The sequence below is a fragment of the Chrysemys picta genome, chromosome 16 (assembly GCF_011386835.1).
Source record: "Chrysemys picta bellii isolate R12L10 chromosome 16, ASM1138683v2, whole genome shotgun sequence".
Lineage (NCBI taxonomy): Eukaryota > Metazoa > Chordata > Testudines > Emydidae > Chrysemys > Chrysemys picta.
In genome coordinates, this window is record NC_088806.1 from 6,041,432 (window position 1) to 6,058,695 (window position 17,264).

General features: G+C 47.7%; 1 pseudogene; it reads right to left on the reverse strand.

Moving 5' to 3' along the window:
* LOC103306722 (zinc finger protein 271-like) overlaps positions 1-17,264 on the reverse strand; it is a 47,589-nt pseudogene that overhangs the window by 18,990 nt on the left and 11,335 nt on the right.

Genomic DNA, 17,264 nt, shown 5'->3' on the forward strand with positions numbered 1-17,264 from the left:
CTTGGAGATCCCGCTTACCCGTTAATGCCATGGCTCATGAAACCCTACACGGGGAGCCTTGACAGCAGCAAGAAATGGTTCAACTACAGGCTGAGCCGGTGCCGAATTGACTGTGGAGTGTGCCTTTGGCCATTTAAAGGGCCGCTGGCGATCTCTGTATGGGAAGCTGGACTTGGCCGAAAACAGCATCCCCTCGGTTATATCCGCATGCTGTACCCTCCATAATATTTGTGAAGGGAAGGGTGAAAGCTTCACTCAGGCATGGACCTCCGAGGTTCAACACCTGGAGGCTGAATTTGCACAGCCAGAGAGCAGGGCTATTACAGGGGCCCAGCCCTGGGCTGAAAGGATTAGGGATGCCTAGAGGGAGCAATTTGAGGCTGAAAACCAGGAGTGATATCTGGTGCCCTGCACGGGAGTGAAGTGCAGTAGTTCCAATCTTTAGGAATCAGTGTTTGCTAAGCAGACAAGCAGACTTGCAGTGCCTGTTTATTTCCTGGGCTAAGGAGTCTTTTACTTTATGCAATAATAAAGAATGTTTTCAAAGCCAAAAAATCCATTTATTGAAAAGAAAAAAAATTATTTATTGAAAAGAAACAAGGGGGTGGAGTGGGGAATGGTACAATCACAGATTCGTGTATGTCCTGTCTGGTGTGCTGTGCAGTGCGTGCTGCACTTCAGGATAGCTATACTGCATGGTGATGGGGGTTGAGCGCAGAAGGTAAGGGTCGTGGTTTTCAGGGCTGGGTGGTGAAGATACTGGTTTTGGAGGCAGCTGGTGGCATGAAGAACACGGAAATTGGGGAAAATGGGTTGGAGGTGACAGTGGGGCACAAGGGAAAGAGTTTTGGGACAAGGGCTGTGGGGGGGGGGGTGGAGTTTGCGCTTATGGTACAGCTCCTTCTGCATGGCTACGAGCTCCTGGATAGCATCTGCTTGGCGCTCCAAAATGCTTATGAGCCGATCCGTACTTTGCTGCCGGTGCTCCGTGCTTTGCCGCCAGTGCACTGTGTTTTCCTGGAGGATCCTGCTTTCTCTCTCCCTCCAGTTCTGTGCTTTCTCATTCTCTTTAATAGATTGCCGCATCACTTCTTGCAGCATGTCTTCTTTGTTTTTTTGCAGTCTCTTCCTGAGTCTTTGCAGTCTCTGAGCAGGCGATAAGAGGGACGACTGAGGTCTCAAGGTTGATGCAGCTGTATAGGCAAAATGCAACATTTAACAGAGGCAGAATTGTTTATACCAGACAAACTAATGATTTGCCCTGCACTTAAGGAGTAGAAAATGCACAGGGTCTACACAATAGCATAATTTTCCCGTCCGAAACAGAGCACACATATCCCATGGGAGCCTCAAAATGGTGAGTAAGGGGGACTGATTGTTTCAGGGCTGCACTGTCCTCTGGGTTTCTGTGCCTTGGGGAGAGCCAACAGCTTCAGGGGGCACCTACACTGAACACTGTCCCAACATTTTCCACAGGAGTTCGTCTTGGACGATATCTCGCTGCTGAGGGTGACCTGGGAGGATCTTCTACTGCAATGCGGCTTCCACCCTGGCCCATATGCAGCTTGCCTGTGTGCAGTAATGGTCCCCCCACCCCTCGTGGCACAGTGGCACGGACACATTAGCCTGGCTGGGACAAGGACCACGGTGGCTCTCCTGATAAACCTGCGCAAGCACATTGCACACGTTCTGGATGAGACATTCGAGGAGATTACCGAGGCCGATTACTACGATGTGATAAACCACATCAATGCACTATTCCGCATCTAGGCATGCATGCCTAACCCTCCTCTCCCAAAGAGCCCGCACCGAAAAAATTCCTTCCCGAAAAAAAAACCGCTTACCGGGAACCTGCTCTTCTGTTTGTCCTCCACCAAGTACCGGCCGCTGCGACTGGCTACCTTCCTCCTGGCTCGAGAAGAGTTCCTGGCTGCATGGCTCCAGGGATTCTGGTGTGTCTCCATCCGGCCCACCACCCTCACTCCCGTTTTCCTCCTCCTCCTCCTCCCCCCCGCCACACCGGCTCTGAAGCCATGGTGGTGCTCAGAGTGGAGGTGGGGTTAACCCCAAGTATCGCATCCAGCTCTTAGTAGAATTGGCAGGTTGCGGGGGGAGCACCTGAGCGGCCGTTTGCATTGCAGGCTTTACGGTAGGCACTCCACAGCTCCTTCACTTTAATCCTGTACTGCAGGGCGTCCCAGTCATGGCCCATTTCCATCATGTCCTTTGATACCTTCCCTAAGATATCGTAATTCCTATGGCTGGAGCGCAGCTGGGACTGTATAGCTTCCTCCCCCCAAACACTGATGAGGTCCAGCAACTTGCCATTGCTCCATTCTGGGGCTTGCTTGGCGTGTGGAGCCATGGTCACCTGGAACAATGCGCTGATAGCCCTCCATGCCACGCTGGGCTGAGCAAACAGGAAGGGGATTTTTAAAATTCCCAGGGAATGTAAAGGGCGGGTCACATGGTTGGTTACCTGAGGCCAGGGCAGTAGAGTTTGAACTGATGAACAGAGTGGCTAAAACAGGCATTGTGGGATACTGCCGAATACTTCTGGAGGCCAGTCACAGTGCATTGGGCGGCCACATCTGTGCCGCAGCGAAAGCGCAATACACACTATTCCTCTCGGGGACTTGGAGTACATACAGCGCTGCAACCACGGAGATACTGTGCTGCAAAAGCCTTGCCAGTGTGGACGGGGAGTGAGTTACAGCGCTGGGGGTGGCTTTACAGCGCTGTAATTCGCAAGTGTAGCCAAGGCCTATGACTCAGCAGGGCATGCTAGGGCATGTGACCAGACCACATGACACTGAACTCTATTTTGGTACCAATATTTTTCCACAAACTGGACTGGGAACTGAGTTTGGAACAAAGTGTTCCCCCCATATGGAAAAGCTACATAAGGTGGGTGTGACATCATCTCTTGGCCTCATTCCCCACACAAGAGAACTCCTGGAACATAAGAGCATAATGGAACAAGTAATTAAGGAAATCATCTGCAAACACTTGGAAGGTGGTAAGGTGATAGGGAATGGCCAGCAACAAATCATGTCAAACCAATCTGATAGCTTTCTTTGATAGGATAATGAGTCTTGTAGATAAGGGAGAAGCAGTGGATGTGGTATACCTAAACTTTAGTAAGGCATTTGATACGGTCTTGCATGATATTCTTATCAATAAACTAGGCAAATACAACTTTGATGGGGCTACTATAAGGTGGGTGCATAACTGGCTGGAAAACCATACTCAGAGAGTAGTTATTAATGGTTCCCAATCCTGCTTGAAAGGTATAATAAGTGGGGTTCTGCAGGGGTCTGTTTTGGGACTGGCTCTGTTCAATATCTTCATCAACGACTTAGATATTGGCATAGAAAGTATGCTTATCAAGTTTGCAGATGATACCCAAACTGGGAGGGATTGCAACTACTTTGGAGGATAGGGTCATAATTCAAAATGATCTGGACAAATTGGAGAAATGGTCTGAGGTAAACAGAATGAAGTTTAATAAAGACAAATGCAAAGTGCTCCACTTAGGAAGGAACAATCAGGTTCATACATACAGAATTAGAAGAGACTGTCTAGGAAGGAGTACAGCAGAAAGGGATCTAGGGGTTATAGTGGACCACAAGCTAAATATGAGTTAACAGTATGATGCTGGTGCAAAAAAAGCAAACATGATTCTGGGATGCATTAACAGGTGTGTTGTGAGCAAGTCACGAGAAGTCATTCTTCTTCTGTACTCTGCGCTGGTTAGGCCTCAACTGGAGTATTGTGTCCAGTTCTGGGCACCGCATTTCTAGAAAGATGTTGAGAAATTGGAGAGGGTCCAGAGAGGAGAAACAAGAATGATTAAAGGTCTAGAGAACATGACCTATGAAGGAAGGCTGAAAGAACTGGGTTTGATTAGTTTGGAAAAGAGAAGACTGAGAGGGGACATAATAGCAGTTTTCAGGTATCTAAAAGGGTGTCATAAGGAGGAGGGAGAAAACTTGTTCATCTTAGCCTCTAAGGATAGAACAAGAAGCAATGGGCTTAAACTGCAGCAAGGGAGGTTTAGGTTGGACATTAGGAAAAAGTTCCTAACTGTCAGGGTGATTAAACACTGGAATAAATTGCCTAGGGAGGCTGTGGAATCTGCATCTCTGGAGATACTTAAGAGTAGGTTAGACAAATTTCTATCAGGGATGGTCTAGACAGTATTTGGTCGTGCCATGAGGGCAGGGGACTGGAGTTGATGATCTCTCGAGGTCCCTTCCAATCCTAGAATCTATGAATCTATTAATAAGAATGGCCATACTAGGTCAGACCAAAGGTCCATCCAACCCAGTATCCTGTCTACCGACAGTGACCAATGCCAGGTGCCCCAGAGGGAGTGAACCTAACAGGTAATGATGAAGTGATCTCTCTCCTGCTGTCCATCTCCACCCTCTGACAAACAGAGGCTAGGGACACCATTCCTTACCCATCCTGGCTAATAGCCATTAATGGACTTAACCTCCATGAATTTATCTAGTTCTCTTTTAAACCCTGTTATAGTCCTAGCCTTCACAACCTCCTCAGGCAATGAGTTCCACAGGTTGACTGTGTGCTGTGTGAAGAACTTCCTTTTATTTGTTTTAAACCTGCTGCTCATTCATTTCATTTGGTGGCCCCTAGTTCTTATATTATGGGAACAAGTAAATAACTTTTCCTTATTCACTTTCTCCACCTGAGGAAGCACCTGAGGAACAAAGACTGAACTGGGGGAAGTGTTGGTCCCAGGGTAAAGGGATTTCAAGCTTGGGTATGGAAACTTGATGGACTGCTTCTATCATCAGTCAGGGTGAGAAATTGCTAATTCAAATTCTACTCATCTAGTATGTTAGGAAATAACCAAAAACTCAAACTAAGCCTAACTAATCTGCTTTGATTTCTTTGCTATCACTCATCGCTGGGAAATTGGCTGTTGTCTTCTATCTGTCCTTGAGTGGCTTAGGTAAAGCACCCAGGTATCTTAGTTGGATTCATGACATCACCTGCTGTTGTGTTGGGTGATAACAGGGCCTGGAGAGGCTGGCTGAATCTCCAGCAAAGCAGTGTGAGAAGGGCAAGCCCAGCTTCAGGGTTAGAGGGCACAGCGGTTCCCAGAAGCCCCCCACACTGCACCCCAGGGTGACAACCCATCACACCCTAGATTACACAAGTCTCAGCAGGTTTGTTAGATCCTGTCCCCTCCCTTTCTCCACCCTAGATAGTTCCTGCCTCCCACCACTTCGAGCAGCTCCCACCCTCCTATACATTTACTGCTCCTCTCCCTCCAAGCAGAACCCATCACCAGATCCCTGATAATCCTTTACCTTAGCCAGCTCCATTGAAGTCATTTCCTTCCCCCTGGGAGGAGGGGATGATCTGGAGCAAAATGTGGATGTTATTCTGTAGCCTGCCAGAGTGAGAAGGACAATGTAGGAGATTTCAGACAGGGTTTTTGTCCATTCCCACATGCCAATTCCCCCCAGGATTTTCCCTGCTAATGGACATTCTAGGTTCTGCCACACTGTGAAGCACAGAATGACCTTATTCCAGTAGACGCCTAACCCCCTCCCACCAGGGTGTAACCCTCTGAGCTATGGTGAAACCCTCCCAGTAGCAGAGTCTCTCTGTTACACTTATAAAGTTTGCAGGCGACACCAAGCTGGGAGGGGTTGCAAGTGCTTTGAAGGATAGAATTAAAATTCAAAATGATCTGGACAAACTGGAGAAATGGTCTGAAGTACATAGGATGAAATTCAATAAGGATGAATCCAAAGTACTCCACTTAGGAAGGAACAATCAGTTGCACACATACAAAACGGGAAATGACTGCCTAGGAAGGAATACTGCGGAAAGGGATCTGCGGGTCATAGTGGATCACAAGGTAAATATGAGTCAACAGAGTTAAACTGTTGCAAAAAAAGCAAGTATCATTCTGGGATGTATTAGCAGGAGTATTGTGAGCAAGACACAAGAAATAACTCTTACACTCTACTCCGCGCTGATGAGGCCTCAACTGGAATAGTGTGTCCAGTTCTGGGCACCACATTTCAGGAAAGATGTGGACAAATTGGAGAAAGTCCAGAGAAGAGCAGCAAAAATGATTAAAGGTCTAGAAAACATAGCCTATGAGGGAAGATTGAAAACATTGCATTTGTTTAGTCTGGAGAAGAGAAGACTGAGAGGGGACATGATCACAGTTTTCAAGTACATAAAAGGTTGTTAGAAGGATGAGGGAGAAAAATTGTTCTTTTTAACCTCTGAGGATAGGACAAGAAGTAATGGACTTAAATTGCAGCAAGGACGGTTTAGGTTGGACATTAGGAAAAACTTCCTGTCAGAGTGGTTAACCCCTGGAATAAATTGCCTAGGGAGGTTGTGGAACCTCCATCATTGGGAATTTTTAAGAGCAGGCTGGACAAACACCTCTCAAGGGATGGCCTAGAGATCAGGGGTCTCCAAACTTTATGAGACGAGGGCCATACTAGATTTTTGAAGGGGCTTCGCGGGTCCAAGCGACTGTGAAAGAAATTAAATATATACAAATATATGCAAAATCGTTAAAAAACAACACTATTCTACTGTGTCAGTGTTACATTAAATTCTAAATCAGGTATAAAAGTTACTCGATGCAGGTACTGTGAAATCACACAAAATATTTGTCAATATATTAAAAATCATTTCACTTTTTTAATTTTATTTCTAAAAACTCACACATTTGTATCATACAAATACTATTTGGTTCTATTAGTGATATAGTTAAAATTTAACCATTATGAAATTGTTAATTTCCATCTTCTTTACTCCATTTATTGGAGATGTAATTAAGCACCTGGCTTGTATTTTTACTCCTAAGGGAGGGGTCCATGCCTGCTCGGCTGCAGCAATGACTCTCCCCTAAGTTGACTCCCCTTTTGGGGGGGACACTGGCTCCCAGAGGCACTCACCCCTCTGCACAGCTCAGCTGAGCTACCCCCCCTCACCGAGCTGCTGCCGGCAGCCCCTCCCCCTGCCTGCAGCCTGCCTATTTGCTTCTCCCTATACCTGCTTTGCTGAAGCAACGACTCTCCCCTAAGTTGACTCCCCTTTTGGGGGGATACTGGCTCCCAAAGGCACTCACCCCTCTGCACAGCTCAGCTGTGCTGCTGCCCCGTGTGAGCTGCTGCTGGCGGCCCCTCCCCCTGCCTGCTCGGTGTGCCTACTCAGCTGTTCACTTCTCCCCTGTTGTTTGGAGGGCTGGACAAATGGAAGCCCCGGGCCAGATCCGGGCCACAGGCCATAGTTTGGAGACCCCAGGTCTAGATAATACTTAGTCCTGCCTTGAGTGCAGGGGACTGGACTAGCTACCTCTCAAGGTCCCTTCTGTCATATCCTTGGGGGCAGCAGGTTTAGGAAGAAATCACTTGAGACCAGAGAGCAGCAAGCTTACAAAGCAACCATTTATTTACAGACACTCACTGACCTGGCCAGCCAGCTGGAACTGGCTGGCTATCCCCTAATAATCTAACTCAGTCGCCATAGGAACAAAAACCATGACAACCAAATACACAACATATTCCTCCCCCCCTTAAATAAGAACATCCCCTAAATAAAACAAACACTAGACTAGAGAAGGAGGACAGACTGCCTCCATTCCCGGCTAAACCCGGGGAATTATTTTGCCCCATAACCGTAGGTTTGCCCTAGCTAAAGAACCAGTCATTGAGGAGGTCTTCTGTCTCTAGGTAGATTACGGCGAACTTCTGGTGTTGTTGCACCCGAAAGTACCATGGGCGCACGCCTGACTATGGGCTCAGGATTCGCAGCGCGAACGGGTGAGGAGGTGGTATCAGCTCGTGCCGGGCAAAGGGGTATCTCAACTGCCGGCAGTAATGGAGGAGAACAGTCAGGAGCAGGTGATTCTTGATTCGGGGTCTCGCCAGAAGAGGTGAAGTCAGACAACTCAACTGAAGATGTGTCCTGAGGACTGGCAATGGCTGATCTACATGTTGCCGCCAGGTGAGATTCTCTGCAGTCTGGACTGTGTAGGAAACAGGTCCTGTTTGAGTGATGATTGTGGCAGGGACCCATTTAGCTCCAGAAGTATAATTCCGAGCCAAAACCGGCTGTCCCGGGCTAAAGGTTCGATCTTTTGTTCTGGGTGCCCGTCTGATGACTTGATATTGCTGCTGACGTTGCACAATTTGTCAGGGTTCAGAAGGTTTCAGCAGATCAAAGCAAGTGCGCAGCTGTCATCCCACCATTAGAAAGGCCAGGGATGCCTTGGTCGTAGCATGAGGTGTGTTTCTGTAGGAAAGTAAGAAGGTATCCAGACGCTTTGGAATGGAGTGTTGTCCCTGTGCCGATTTCAAAGCTTGTTTAATTGTCTGCACAAATCTTTCAGCTAATCCATTGGTGGATGGATGATATGGTGCTGAAGTGATATGGTGTAATCCATTTGCCTTCATAAAATTTTGAAACTCCTGAGAGACCAACTGCGATCCGTTGTTGCTCACAAGTTGTTCTGGCAGACTGAAATGACTAAAGAGTCCCCGTAGTTTTTGGATAGTACTCTCTGCAGTAGTAGACTGCATTATAGAGACTTCGGGCCATTTAGAATGGGCATCTACCACCACCAAGAACATGCTTCCTTCAAGGGGCCCAGCGAAGTCAACGTGAGTACGTTGCCAAGGGTTTTCAGGCGTGTAGAGGTGTCCACTGGGGTAAATTCCTCACACCCTGACATGACATACAAGCTTTTGCCTTCTCTTCAATAGCACTGTCCAATCCAGGCCACCAAAAATAGCTTCGTGCAACTTCCTTCATGCGCACTATTCCACAGTGACCGGACTGTAGCTGTTCTAACATCTGTGATCTCAGTGGTGGTGGGATAATGACACGTCTCTCCCACAACAACAAACCAGATTGGATCGATAACTCTGTCCTCCTGGATATGTAGGTAACAAGGTCAGGTAAGACCGGAGAGGTGTGTCGAGCTTTTCCATGCATCCCATAACTTGGGACAATACTGGGTCAACGCGAGTTGCCTTCTTTATCTGAGTAGCAGTGATGGGTGTATTCTCTAACTGTTCAAAGTAGAAGATTTCCTTTTGGGCACTATCTTGATGTTTGACTGGCAAAGGCAACCTTGAGAGACCATCTGCATTGCCGTGCAGAGTGGATTTCCGATATTTAATTTCATAGGTGTGCGCTGAAAGTAACAATGCCCAACATTGCATACAACTAGCAGCTAATGGGGGAATGCCTGTCTAGGGTCCAAAAATTGACATCAGAGGTCGATGGTCAGTGGGAAGAGTAAACTTCCACCCAAACAGATACTGATGAAACTTCCGAATTCCAAAAATGATTCCCAATGCTTCACGTTCAATTTGGACATAGTTAGTTTCTACTTTGCCTAGAGTGCGTGAAGCAAAAGTAATAGGTCTCTCTTCTCCCGAAGGCATAATGTGTGACACGACTGCTCCCACTCCATAAGGGGATGCATCGCAGGCCAATTGTAGGATGGATCAAAGTCCGTTAGAACTTCAGAATTTAGCAATGCATCCTTAGCTTTGTTAAATGCAACATTACAGGCTTCAGTCCACTTCCAGGTCTTGTTCTGCCCAAGGAGTTCGTGAAGTGGTTTTAGCAGTGTGGCTAACTGTGAGATGAACTTTCCATAATAGTTCAAGAGTCCTAGAAACGAGCACAGCTGGCTAACATTTTGAGGTGGGGGAGCCTCCACAATAGCCTTAACTTTGGCAGGGGCCTTATGAAGACCTGCAGCATCAATGATGTGTCCCAAATATTCAACAGAGGGCTGGAAAAATTCACACTTGTCTTTGCAGACTCGCAGTCCGTACTCTTCCAGTCTTTGTAGGGTAGCCTCTAAATTCTTTAGGTGATCCTCCTCATTCCTTCCAGTGACCAGGATGTCATCCAGATAGCACTGAACTCCTGACAAGCCACACAAGATCTGGTCCATAGCCCTCTGGAACAAGGCGGGACCAGACGTTATTCCGAAGGGTAGGCGACAGTATCGATAAAGCCCCTTATGAGTCACAATCGTCAACAGCTCTTGAGACTTTTCATCGACGTGCATCTGTAAATACGTTTGACTCAGATCAATCTTACTGAACTTTTGTCCCCCAGCCAGGCCCGCAAAGAGATCATAGATGCGGGGAAGCAGGTATTGCTCTGCACACAACATCGGGTTGACAGTGACTTTAAAATCACCGCAAATCCGGAGGGAGCCGTCTTTCTTCACTATTGGAATGATAGGAGTGGCCCAAGGGCTATGGGTAACTGGTATTAGAACTCCATTGATGACCAGGTGCTCCAGGTCCGCTTCAACTTTTGGCCTGATGGCATATAGCACAGTTCTGGCTTTCAGATATTTTGGTGGACTATCAGGTTTAATGTTCAATGTCACAGTAATTCCCTTCATGCTTCCCAGATCCTCTCCAAAAACAGCAGCATATTTCCTTAGTATAGTGGTCAGACCGGTTTCTTCTTTAGTCATTCGGTGCACTTCTGCCCAGTTCAGCTGAATCTTCCCAAGCCAAGACCTACCCATTAAGGCTCAGTAATTACCTCTCACCACAAACAGTGGCAATTTAACAGTCTGTCCATTGAGCTCCACCTTAACATCAATAGTGCCCAACATGGGCACAGCTTCTCCCGTATACGTCTTCAGAACAGTTTTTGTTGCCTTAAGCGGAAGATGCTGTAGCTTTTCTTTATACACAGTCTCGGAGACCAGCGAGATGGCTGCACCGGTGTCCAGCTCCATGTGTATAGGTTTGCCATCCAACAACGGGGTTACCCAGTATTCATGTGAGCCCACTGCCAAAGACAAAACATGCAGTGGCACTTCTTCTTGCAATGAGGTGTCACCTTGGTCATCCTGGGTCTGCTCTAGGGTATGCATGGTTCCCCTTTTGGTCGGCCAGACAACAGACCTCTTTTTCTTTTGTTTACAGGCACACTCAATGTGTCCCTTTTTGCCACAATGTCGACACACCAGGTCCTTACACCAGCATTCTGATGACTAGTGACCCAACTTACCACAGCGATAACATTCCTGACTCCCCACAGTTTTGTGGGTAGGTACTTGTGACACCTTATGCACCCTAAGGGATGCACCAATGTATTGCGCCTCCTTTGTAGCCAGTTCCATGGAGACAGCAATATCAACAGCCTTCTGTAAGGTAAGCTGAGCCTCTGCCAATAGGCGCTTCCGTATAGCTTCACTGTACAGGCCACACACTAACCTGTCACGCAGGGCATCATTTAACATCTCCTTAAATTCACAGTGTTCTGCAAGCTTTCTCAAAGTTGCTACAAATTGTACAACTGTTACATCTTCTTTCTGGTCTCTTTTGTGGAACCTATATCTTTCAGCAATTACCAGTGGTTTTGATTTCCACAATGTCACTGTAAGATTTGGTCTCAGGCTTAACAGGCTGTAGTAAGCTGCGTAGCAGGAAGTAGGTTTTAGCCACTACAACACTTAAGAATATTGGCACCTTCTTCACTTCTGTAACGTCATTTGCAATAACAAAAAGCTCAAAATGCTCAGTATACACATGCCACTGCCCTATATTCTCATCAAAAGGTTCCAGTGTCCCTGTAAGTGTAGCCATGGTTTTAGTTTCAGTTTCACAGTCAGTGCAAACAAGCAACAGCTAAAAGAGTTTGGTAAGTTTTTTTTTTCTTTTTCTTTACCTTGACTTCTACTTCCTTCTGTTGCTGGGGCAGCACAGGAATCCCACCCTCATCGCCACTTTGTCATATCCTTGGGGGCAGCAGGTTTAGGAAGAAATCACTTGAGACCAGAGAGCAGCAAGCTTACAAAGCAACCATTTATTTACAGACACTCACTGACCTGGCCAGCCAGTTGGAACTGGCTGGCTATCCCCTAATAATCTAACTCAGTTGCCATAGGAACAAAAACCATGACAACCAAATACACAACACCTTCCAGTTCTATGATTCTATGAATCAAAGGCCAGAGAAGAGCAGAATCAAAGGAGTCACTTTGGGGATTCTCCCTGTCATTGTCCCCAAGGCAGCTCTCTCAGGTTTACAAAGTTGTTTGATTCTCCAGCCTTTATACAGTCTCTCCTGGCAGTGCCCCCTTTCATGGGCTGGGCCTAGTTTTAGCTTTTGACAAGTGTGACCCCGGGGGCTCTGAGGCTGGGCCTCCTTGCCTCAGCACACCTTGTTTCTTTCTGTGGCTCCCCAGTGAGTCCAAATGAGTAGATACTCCTCATAGAGACTGTGAACATAAGAAGGGCCCACTGCGTCAGATCAATGGTCCATCTAGCTCAGCGGCCAATGCCAGGTGCTTCAGAGGGAAAGAACAGAACAGGTAATCATCAAAATATCCATCCCCTGTTACCCATTCCCAGCTTCTGGCAAACAGAAACTAGAGACACCATCCCTGCCCATCCTGCCTGTGACACTGGCAGATGAGGTGATAGCTCTTGCAAAAGCCGCCATGTCTTAATTGAACAGGGACAAATGCAGAGCTGGAATCAGTCTGACTCACCTGTGTTAGTATTGTTAAAACAGGTATTAGAATTATAACAATGTGCTTAGACTTTATTGCATGCTTTATTGAGTTGCTGCCTGGGTTAGTATCTGACTAGTTGCATTGTGAGCCTCTGTGGCTATGTAAATCACCAGACAGGAGAGAGACTTTACCTATGTGAAGTGCTGATTGGCAACAGAATACATTACACCCTGCCTCGCAGGAAAGGTCCATCAACACCAGATAGACCATTATGGGATGTTAAAGAAGACAAAAGACTGTTGTGCTCTTGACTTCCCATTAGCTGAGTTTCCAGCTCAGAGCACATGGTAGGAAGGGCATAAAAACCCCATACAGAAAGAACTGATTATCTGTATGCTGCTTGGACTGTGGGGGGCAAAGTTTCCAGGCATAAGCAAGAGATCCCCAGCTGCTTAACTGGGGTTAGTCCTAAAGAATATGTAGGGCTTGCTTATTATAGAAGCTTCTATTACCTTTTGAAATTTAAGACTAACTCGTCTGCATCTATATGATTACCTGTTTTTAACTTTGTAAACAACTCTCGTTTCCTCTTAAATAAATCTTAAGGCAGGTTATGACAGGACTGACTACAAGTGTTGTCTTTGTTGGGAGATCTACGATTCAATTCACCTAAGGAACTGACTAGTCCTTAGGGACTGGCAGTAACCTGAACATTCGTGTGATTCGTGGTATAAGGCAGTGGTTCTCAACCAGAGGTCTGGGACACACTGAGGGGCCATGAGCAGTTATCAGGGGGGCTACCAAGCAAGGGCAGCATTAGACGCACCAAGGCTCAGGGCAGAAAGCTGAAGTCCCAGCACATGGGGCTGAAGTCCAGGGCCCTGAGCCCCACCACCTGGGGCTAAAGCCAAAACAATGTAGCTTTGTGGGGGCCCCTGTGGCGTGGGGCCCCAGGCAGTTGCCCTGCTTGCTACCCCCTAATGCCAGTCCTGGCTTTTCTATACAGAAAATCAGTTATTTTGGCCCACATGGGCCATGGAGTTTTTATAGCATGTTGGGGGGGGGGGGGGGGGGGCTCAGAAAGAAAATGGTTGAGAACCCCTGGTGTAAGGGACCATCTGTCACAAAGGTGAGATATATGAGATGACCCAAAGGGACTGTCTGTGATTCCATGTTAATGCCGTTACTGTGCCTGCAGCGTTTACACTGGATACTTGATTGGTGAAATCTACATATAGACCTCACAACCAATTTGGGTTTTCTTCCCTGCTTCTTACCAGTCTGCCTCAGGCTGGTGCTCATGCTCTCAAGTGCCTGAAGACAGCATTACAGAGACTTACGGGCACAACGCCACCAGCAGCAATTGGCAGCAATGCAGAGCAGACTTTACAGTGACACAGTGTGGGCCAAATGGTCTGTGGACTCAGTCAAGCCCCAGTTCTCCTCCAGTGCACGTCAGCATCCCGGCAACCTTCAAGGAGGGTCAAGGCTGCCATTCCTTCAGTGATGATGGATCTCCAGCATAGCATCACCCGCGCCCCATGACCCATCTTGTCTCCTCAGACAGAGGTGAACGACAGAGGGTGCACAACAGATCCTGGGAGGTAGGGAAAAGGATAACAAAACACACCTTCTGGGGGGGTTACCCCTCAGGAAGTGAAGGTGACAGGCATTATGGTGGCAATAAAGGGGGAGGGGAGGGAGTGGAAGCAGCACCCTCAAAGACAATGCTGCCAGTGGGTCGCCCCACCATATCAGGCATGGGGCTGATTGGGGGCCATTCCCTGGGCCTGGGTGCCTGTGAACGGCTATATAAACCCCACGCTGGCACAGAAGGGGTTAAACTGCTGCTTTAGTCTGGATTGGCCCAGCCCCTCCACACCTTCAAACCATGCCAGGACTGGAGCAGGAGTTTATAGGAGAGGCCTGCTCTACTCAGAAAGGGGCCACCCTGGGAAAGGAACTGTCTGTGGAGCATCTCCAGCCCCGAAGAGAGAGCTGGCCGCATTCAGGGCTCTGGCCTTCACTGAGGGAGGCTGGAGATCCCCAGGGCTCAAAGAGGGAGCACGCTGAAACTTGCCCAGGAGACCCAGTCAACTCTGAAGAGGACTGAGATGCCCCCATGGCTCCCAGAAATAAGAAGGGCCCATATTCTGATGGGCTCTGTCCACAGTTTTTCCTCCCAGCCATTTCTTTTCTTTCATTCCTTTATTTACCCTTATTTGCCAACAGTTGGCTGTTTTGCTGTGTCATGTAGTACCCCGAGAGAGGAAGAAAGTGCCCCAAGGCCTCAGCCAGAGGGTTGAGACCTCACACACCCCTGGCTTAGAGGGTCTCTGCCAGTCAGGAAGGGGTAGCAGCGAGGGAAGATGGGGTGAAGAGGTTTGGGCTATGGTGGGGGGCAGAAGCAGCTGGGACTGGATAACCTGGGGCTGGGCAGTCTCCATAGGATTAATGAAGGTGTCAGTGACTAGATGAATGTTCAGTAAATACGCAGAAAGTGATGGCTCCCCATCCCTACCTGCCATTCACACAGGGAGCAAAGCCCTGGGCAAGGAAACTTTAAAGAGTTAAAGAGAAGGGGCTACAGCTTAGAGTTTCTCTGCCAGTCGGGAAGGGGTAGCAGCGGGGGAAGACTGGCAGCTGATAGTTGGAGGGGTGAAGAGGTTTGGGGTATGGTGGGGGAAGAAGTGGCTGGCACTGGGTAAGCTGGGACCAGGCAGTCTCCGTTGGGGACACTTTCTCCCCCTGTGCCCCTTCCACACACTCTTGTGAGTAGAGAATGACCACTCTGTCCCCACCACCAAAGGCAGCCATGTCTCAGGACTCTCCCAAGTTGCACCCACTAACTCTCTTCGCATTTGGGGTATAGCTCAGGGCAACAATTTCCCACCAAGATGAACCCAGCTGGCTGCTTCCTGTTCTGGTGCCACAGCGTGGGTGAAAAGCAGAACGGCAGCAGTTCTCAGCAGAACGTATTTTCTTCATGCAAAAAAAAAAAAAAATTCTGCGCTGGACATGAATTCTGTGTGTACGCAATATCTCAGAATTCCCACGAGTAACTCACACCCTGCACAAACATAACCTGCTCACTCTCATCTCTTCTCCTTATGTCTCCGAGTCCCAGAGCTGCTGCTGTCATTAATGCACACAGGCTTTCACTCCCATCAGTGCTGGCAAGACCCAATCCAGTTACAGGATTGAATCCTTATTTTCCCATCACATGGGACAGTCTCAGCTGAGGGGGAGGTGAGAGTGGGAGGGGGTACAAAGGGAAAATAATTGTTGTAGCCATGTTGGTCCCGGCTATCAAAGAGAGGGATGTTTAATTGTTTCTAAAAGAAATTACCTCACCCACCTTGTCTCTCCAAGAGACCTGAAAGTGGCAGAAGGAGACAAACAGGACGACAGAGCTCAGGACTTTAAACCAAACATTTTCAGGCCCCTGGAAGAAACTACATTTCCCTTCTGCCCCTGGGTATGTTTGTGTCCTATATGAGGGACCACCCCATTCCTCTCACAGCATCAAGGGGAGACTGCAGCCAGCCCAGAGTGTCCTTCCCCATCCTGGGATGGGTGTTGTGAAGACCTTTGTGTGTGGTGGGCATGCAGGCTGGATCCCCAGACAGCTAGACCCATCTGCAGAGTGGAAAGCCAGGGCAACTCCAGCACAGCATAGGGGCTGTGGGCAGGCGTAGCAATTCTGGAGCTGGGCCTCTGTCCCCTCTACGTCCCATGGCAGATGGCTCTGGCAACATCAAGTGGGTCCATCACTGCAGGGGAAGGTTGGGATAGTATCTGAGATCGGGGTGAGGATTGGGGGGTGTCCATGCCCAGGAATAGAATTCACCTCCCCAACCCTCTGCAGAGCTCAGCAACTAGGGATTTATCCAGTGAAGTGAATTTCACTCTGGGTGACTTTGAGCCAGTCACTGAAAGATCCTTGTGCCTTAGGTTCCACACTGACCAAAGGAGATTACTAGTACTCTCTCCCCAAACTGCTGGGGGGCAGCCAGGGATAATTAGTAGGTTATGGGAATTAGAAGATGAAAATTCATTAAGAACAATGATATTTGTGTGTTTATTATTAAATTCCCAGACACCTACCAATCGCCGTCGTCCTTCCGATGAGCTATAAATATTTAAGGGACTCAGCGACTGATCATGCAGTGAGTTCCTGCCCCTCCTCACTTTCTAAAGCAGCACTTTTAAGAACAGACCAGGGAAACATGTAAATACTTTGTATCAAATTCTGGAAGCTGCTGAGCATGCACAAGCTAAAATGAAACCAAGGTTCTGTCTCTCCAAGGACCTGGCCCCTAGTGCAATATTATAGACACTCCCCAGAAATCTGAAAAGGCCATTTCAGAACTGAGAGAATGTTATTTATCTATTGACTTCCGGGAATTACCACTAAAAGAAACAACCCAGTGAAGTTGATACCCTGAGAGAAAGTTCTCATGTCTTTACAAATCGGTATAATCTAATCTGGGACTTTATATACTAAAATGCCTTATGCGTTGCCCTATGGCAATTGCTTGGTGTCACTATAATTAAGGGTGGGTGCCTTAGCTGTGAATTTCCATCCCCTAGCATATTGTGACTGCTGTTAAGTGGGTTTGGCAAAATTCTATTTCTTTTTTTTATTTCAATTGATGATATCTATATTTATTTTTAAGCCCTTTTTTCAGTGTTTATAATTTCAATTTTCAGAGCTGTGGGATGTTATGGGGGTCATCAGACAATTGATTCAAAA